Raw genomic sequence first — 7,888 nt, 5'->3', positions numbered from 1 at the left:
AAAACCGTTGGAAGCTATTAATTACTAAACAACTAAATGATAGGCAATATTGTTTTTTACCATTTACACAGTCCGTTACGTCGGCATGCCGTAAAGCTTTTTGAAAATAAATACGTGATTTTGTCTTTTGTGTGTTTCTGAATGACGAACAGTTACAATGACACAATGTAAACATTAGATTTTCACCTGAAATAAGTTATAAAGATATATTTCGCCACGTAGGCAGCTCTGTATATTGATATTTTGAATATTAATGCAATTCCTGTATTATTTGTATACAGGTAGTAATATTAGAGATTTCCAATTTCAAAATTTTAGAAATGTCTAAATAAGTGCTTTTCAGAAAGCTCAAAACTGAGATAAAACTATCGCTTCCATTTGATTTCCAAATAAAATATTTTCAATTTATAAACAATGTTTTGTTTCACGGAACAAGAGTTTGCTATTCGAGTCCTAAAGACAAAAGTCATTTCCATAGATTTTTTTTATCTCCCTTGCAGCACATCAATCAATAGCATTTTATCAATGTTAGTGACCATCTTATTATAAGTGGTCAGCGAATGTGATTACTTCACATGTAATACAAAAGGAAAGAAAATAAAAAAAAAAAATAAAAAAAATAATGAGATTATTATTCGCAATTCAGACAAAACGCCAAGCACTTTGTTTCATTTACAATGTTTTCATTTCCACTGCAGTATAGGACATCAAAATTTTGCGCAGCGGTTATATTTCAGTTTCATTACAGAATGTATTACATCACCTACCTTTAATGACATAACCAAATTAAATCAATGGTTATATGTAAAATATAGTTAAAAAAAATACTCAGGTAAAATTGGCGCGATTTGATTCTATTTATTGGCGCAACTTATACCATGAGAAAACAGTTTTGCATTTTCTATCTTCTTAATAGTTATCAAAGGTACCAGGATTATAATTTAATACGCCGGACGCGCGTTTTGTGTACATAAGACTCATCAGTGACGACCAGATCAAAGCAGTCATAAAGCCAAACAAGTACAAAGTTGAAGAGCATTGAGGACCCACAACTCCAAAAGACTGTAATTGGCGCAAATTGGTTCTGGCCAAAAGTATATGAGTGAAATGACCATGATGATCGGTGCATTTGATTAGCGGTAACCTGATTAATTATTACCTAAAAGGTCATTTTAAATAAAATCATTCAGAATTTTATTACTAATATGTAGCAGATTGGATAAAATTTTAAACAACATCCATTCCAACAAAATATGTGTATTCAACGAGGAAAGAAAAATAATATTCATGCAGTCTTTGCTTCTCTCCGTCCTGTTTTAATGGAATATGCCAGTTTAAATAGGACGGTATCTTTGTAATATCTTATCATATTAATTACTTTTTAATATTCTGACGGGAAAAAATCGCCACGTTCGCAAATTTTTTTTTTTTTTCTAAAATTCAATGTAAAATTGAGAAAAGAAATAGGGAATGTGTCAAAGCGACAAAACCCGACCATAGAGCAGACAACAACCGAATGTCAATGTTTTGTTAAGTAATGTCATGGTATGATTTATGTTCGTCATGGTTCAGTTCTGTACTTTACACACGTTTATCATATATTTGAAATAAAATTAGCAAGATACATGAACATACATGTACGATATGAATAGTATAGCGTTATTTTAATACATACATGAAAACAACGAAAAGAATAACAAGGTATCAATGATATGATTTCACTTGGAAAAAAGTCTTATTGAATTATTACTCATTTCTTTACAGAATGAAATTGTGCTGTCTAAATAGCTTGTGTGGCTTACATGTACTTATGGTCAATTTGCATCTTCAACTTTGGACACTCTTGAACATATTGCGTACTAGAATAGAAGTATCCTCAAAAATCTCTTTTGGTTAATCTTGTATTGGTGGTAATGTTTTTATCTGTTCACAATTTCTCTCTATAGTGTCTATAGATCTTATTAGGTGTTAAATATCGTTGTTAAAAGGAAGAAACTCCAATAAGGAGTCGTCAGATACTTTCCCTTCTTGTTTTACTTAAAAGTAGATCTGGGTATGCTGACAATTTTTGCTAATTTATGTACTTTTCATCTATTATCATCTTTAAGATATACGAAAAAAACAATTGTTTGTTGTTAAAATCGTTAATAAAAAGCAAAACTTCAAAAATCAGTCACTAGAGGACTTTCTTCAATATTATCTGAATTTTAGATCTTTTCTTGCAGATCATTTGTACTAATTTAAGTTTTTGCTGTTCTCTTATAACTTTTAAGATATACGGAGGCAAAAACGTAAATAAATTAAACAAAAAGTCGGTATTACAGGACAAAAACCCCAATAAGGTGTCGTCTGACAATATAAGCTAGTCTCTCAGCCACATTTTCCCCGACAGAACTTATATGTTTGGCTAAGCGGATTCCCATTATTTAAAAAAACCTACATGTAGATAAAAGACACAAACTGCACAAACATTAAAAAGTGTCTTACTTGTTTCGAAGGAACTTCGAACACATGTTGATCTCTCAACATAAAGTCAGCCAATCAGTGGTTGAATCCGAAAAATAGTAGTGCATTAATTATTTGAAATATTGGTTTTACTAAAAAGAACATTAAATTTGTTTTGTTTGTGAACGTCGATTTCCAAATGCGGACATTGCGATAGTGTAACCGTGTATCTGTTGTTTCATCATTTTCCTCTTATATTTGATGTGTTTACCTCATATTAGCTTTTAACCCGGATTTGTTTTCTCTCAAATGAATTCTGACTTTCGAACAGCGGTATACAACTGTTGCCTTTATTGATATTTGTATATATAATGAACAAGACATATGCATTTTTGTTGATACAGTAAACAGCTTATAAATATCATTTAAATTTATGTAAAAGAGGAACGAAAGATACCAAAGGGACAGTCAAATTATGTTAATTATATAATGGCTATACTTAGACATTTGACACATCATTTGTTGGAATAATTATGTTAAACCTGTAAAGTAAAAATCATTAAAATTTCCGGTTCCTACAACATTTACTAACTACAATAAAAAAAAAATCTGTGTCTTCATCTTATTTAAATGAAGAAGGTTTTCTGTTGTCTTTCTATATCTCACGAATATTCCTTTTTTAAAGCTTTTAAAGAATTGTAGAACCAAAAAAATAAAATACGTTACCCACATTTACCGTAGCTCTCTTGGCCCGAACAACAAAACACAAACAATAGTACATACAAGATATTCATATTTGAAAATTTTAGTAAATTGTGATTTGTTGATTTTTAGCAAGATCTTTTTATGCATTGTACAAATCAAAGTACAGTAACTGTTTATTATTATTCTAAATGCAATTAAGTTTTCATTTTAAGTGGATCATATTGATCTATTGAAATTTGACATCTGGCATTACATTGTTTCCGTCTCTTACTTAGCATGGGAATACATTCTCGCCCACAACGTTTTCGATCATACTTTTTAATTTCCAAATAAAAAAAATGCTTTTATCTAGTAGATGTTATAAAGCCCATTATGAGTTATAGCATCTGAAGATTATGGATAAACATGAGCAAAAGGCGTTGTAGTTATACTTTTCGAATATGTTTGGCTATGATGTAATTGATGAAAGACTAAACGGGCATATGGACACTTATGGTATATATAGATGTAAGGGATATAAGCCGATAACAGAATGAATGGATTGTCAGAGGCTTATATTTTATTAAAAACATTGTTTAATACGTCGAAAAAGGTAAAAGAAAAGTAACAGCAAGCAAAGATTTAATTTCATCAAATATGAACCTATTTTTGTGAATAAACTTTCTTTACATTAAAATATATCCTACATGTTGACCCCTTCAAACAGTAGCACAACTTAAAAAAATAGACAAAAAGAAAGTACAGATGAAGGAAAACAACATGTTTTGCTACATGAAGAAAAAAGAAAAAAAAACCACAGGGTATGCGTATTATGATTTTTGCGTGCGCAAGGACTACTTATAGTTCCCGCTCATAGTTTCCGTGAATACCTTTACATGCGTTTTGTGTTTCAAAATGGATAAAGTGATGAAAGTATATGCTTGATTAATGCAAAAACGAAAAAAGAGATGTCTTATTAGTGATTGTGTTGTTTCAAAATTTGGATTAAAATCAAATGTGTATTCACCTCCGGGTGCGGGAATTTCTCGCTACATTGAAGACCTGTTGGTGACCTTCTGCTGTTGTTTTTTATTTGGTCGGGTTGTTGTCTCTTTGAAACATTCCCCATTTCCATTTTCAATTTTAGTCAGAATCTATTCAGTGTGGATTACAAAGAGGATATAGTCAAAGCAGCTAATAATGGCAAGTTTTATATATATATATAATATTTCAAAATATAGGCCTCTTTTATTTGTTTCTTGTTTCTTTTCCGGTTTATTTTTACTAGGTAAATGAGGAAAATAAAGAATAGCGTATGAAGACAGGTTCTTTTTAAACCATATCGAGTGCACCGCAGTCGATTATATTTCAAATGTATAGATAATATGAACAAATGAAGAGATAACAACAAACACTTAGTTACATTCTGTTGTTGGAATTTTCAAGAGACTGCTATTGTTTACCCAAACGGTACCACCTGACCCCCCTTTCTGTTTTTCTTCTTTCTGCAAGGTCATGTCGCTCTTTTATCGTTTATTTGTGTATTGAGGCTCTTGTGTTTTTTTAAGTGTTACCGAAAAATAATTTGTCTCGATTTTCTTTTGAAAAAAAATCTTTTATAAAACAACCACTACGAAAAAAGTGCGAATCGGATTGTTTGACAGATAAACTTATTGAAGTGTTGCATCATATTGATGCAATAATATGAGAAAATAACTTGCAAATCAACGACAAAACCTGAAAATTATAAAAATTATTATAGTCTCCTAGTTTATGAAGGAAGTTCTAGATTCGCACTTTGTACACGGGATAAGGTTTCGGTTGTTCGTGGCCATTGTATTGCAGCATGATCTTCAATTATAGATGCATTACTTTATTGCTTTTTAATTTTGATTGTAGTTGAAAATCCTATTAGTAAGAATAAGAGCAACACCAGAAGTAAATTTTGATAACCTAAAGACGGACGAGGATAAATATTTTGAAAAAAGAAATTCATAAAATTAACAAAAACAAGACTTACAACGAGCATAAGCAACTTATTGAATAAATGCTAAAAGAGACAACCCCCCAAAAAACCTGAGAAAAATGGCTATGATACAAGTATTGGTAGTGTTAACAATAAATTTGAAAATGATTTTTTCCTCAAGAAACCGTTTTCATGAGTGACACAAATTATTGTATTGGAAGGTGACTTTGATACAATGTTTTTTTTTAAATTGTCATTTGTTCTTTGGTTGTATATTTGTTTACATGATGAAAACAATTGGAGTAATTAATAGTTTTGTTTTATTTCAGTGATTGAACTATCATTTACCTGTAATATTCAGTTATGCTATATTGCGCTGTCCAATATGTTTAAGAAAGAGGAGGGCTATTCTTAAAAATATTGGAAAGCTAAAGGTAACATTATGGTTTCTTACAGGTAAAATGATAGTCCAATCACTGAAATAAAGAACGGACAAAACAATAGAATGACGTCACAACAATGGTTTAACTTCAAATAGCCAGTGTTTGCAATAAAACTATTCTACAACCATGACGAAATATTCTTTAATCGTCGCAGACGAAGTCCACAACATAATCGTTTGTGTTTGTAAATCACATTACAGAAAATGCTCGACAAAGTAGTAAGATATTGACGATATATAGACCTCAGCATATACTCCAACGACACTAACCGAAAAAGGATGTATCCTCAATCCCATTCCCCTTTTCATTATTTTGACATTCCTAACTTAGACTTAATACCACATTTGTACAAAACGATGAGTATCCCATGTGGTGCCGAAACTGTTACCCTTCCCCCAAAACCTGAGTTAATACCCGGTATTTGATGGGGTTCGTACTAGATAAGTCTTATTTTTTTATGTTGTTAAACTGTTTTAACGGTATATTACAAACCATCTTATTTTATACACGGTCAACATGTTATATAACAATTCTTTTATAGACATAACACATTTTGTGATAAAAATAAATCATACTGCTGCCTTTCGTGTACGCCTGCATATTTTTTGGTCAGGAAGAAAAAGAACTTCCTGTTGGGCGCACGATGTAGATTAAACTCTTGTTTTGAGCAACAACAACGACACAAAATTTTATTATAGAAATTCAAAAGTTTTGGAAAATATTTTCTTAAAACGACTTATTTTCATAATCTTGTACAATCTCACTATTGACAAATAAGAACTTGATAGGTAGTCATTTCAGCAACACACATGAAAATTATCTACAATTGAAAATTGTTTAAGGGCATACGATACAGTTTCAGGGGAGGTAATGACGTTGCTAACGTAAATTGTTATTTTCGCGACGTCAAACTATAACTTCGAGAAAAGATTCAGTTTTCGACTGATTTTTATCATTTAAACTTATTTAACTTGAAAACGAGTTCATGGATCCCGCTTTTTTAAAATGCCATTTGGTTTGATTAAGCGAGAAGATTATGTGAGCCAATTTTCATGAAAATGAAAATAGTGCTTTTTTTTTAAATTTGATAAATATACAGAAAAAAATGATGTTTTTTTTTTCTACATTCATGAACATTTGATAAATATGAGTTATTTCTGAATTCAAAATGTATAAATTTGTAGGATACTGATAAAATACAAAAATTACAAATTGTTTAACAAAAAACAATTTGTGCTTATATTTAAAACCAAAAAAGTTAAGTGGAAAATACGGCCACAAATCCGAATTTTGAGCAAATCTACAAAATTCTCTACATCATTTTACTCCAAAAGTAGCACAGGAAGGTATATTTTTTATTACATATTTGATTTAATCAGGTAAAACATAATCTATATGAAATTTTTTATCAGGGTAAATACGGGATCAAAACTCTATCGTATGCCCTTAACTCAGATAGCTAAGCGGAAGTGAATCGAACTTAAATATAACACAGTTCCAGCAGTCACTTATATATGACAATGCGAATTATTCGTTTTAATATCAAAGGAAAGAACTATTTTAGTGAATTAGTTATCATATCTCAACCGCATGTAATCGTTGTGCAAACAGCATTTTAGATTATTACTCGACAATATTTTTGTTCGTTATGGCAAGACTTTTATACCGTCCTATAGGAACTCCTTTGGCATCTAATGCACAGCTCGTTCATTTTCTTTCATACGACAAATCCTCTTTTATGGAAAAATTATAGAAATAGGTAAAATATTTTTTTACAAATATTATACTTTTGTAATCTCTAGATTTGGTTTATATGGTTTCTGAATCTCTGCAAACTTAATGTTTCCCTCAACAAACTAAATTATATTGTATTTTTCTTATATATATCGTAACTCGGGACATTTCTTAAACCTTTCAACGGGAATGATTTCAGGCGTGATAGATTCCTTTATTCACTAAAATGGTTTTTACGTGGACGGTGTGACAATTGCAAATACATGCACTTACTCTCTAAACATTTACTGCAGCTTTCAAATTTAACTTCATGGTATTTGTTACTTTTTTCTAAAGCAATATTCAGCCAGCATATAAAGCAACTTTAGATAGCTACCCGTACTGACGAACTGATTTTGACATTGTTTTCAAAATTAGGTGCCTTTTTTTAAATTTTATTGTTGAATTGTTAAAGTGAGCGTTTTTCATGTTAACAGGCACTACCAGGTCTTATTTTATGATATTTATGATTGAATTTTAATACTGAAGCAATTTGCAAACAAGAGGCTGTCACAACGACAGCAAACCGGATTTATTAACATTTATTTGTGTCCTGGCAATATCACAAGAACCATTA

The sequence above is a fragment of the Mytilus edulis genome, chromosome 3, assembly GCF_963676685.1.
Source record: "Mytilus edulis chromosome 3, xbMytEdul2.2, whole genome shotgun sequence".
In the NCBI taxonomy this organism is placed as follows: domain Eukaryota; kingdom Metazoa; phylum Mollusca; class Bivalvia; order Mytilida; family Mytilidae; genus Mytilus; species Mytilus edulis.
Note: the sequence above shows the minus strand (reverse complement) of the source record.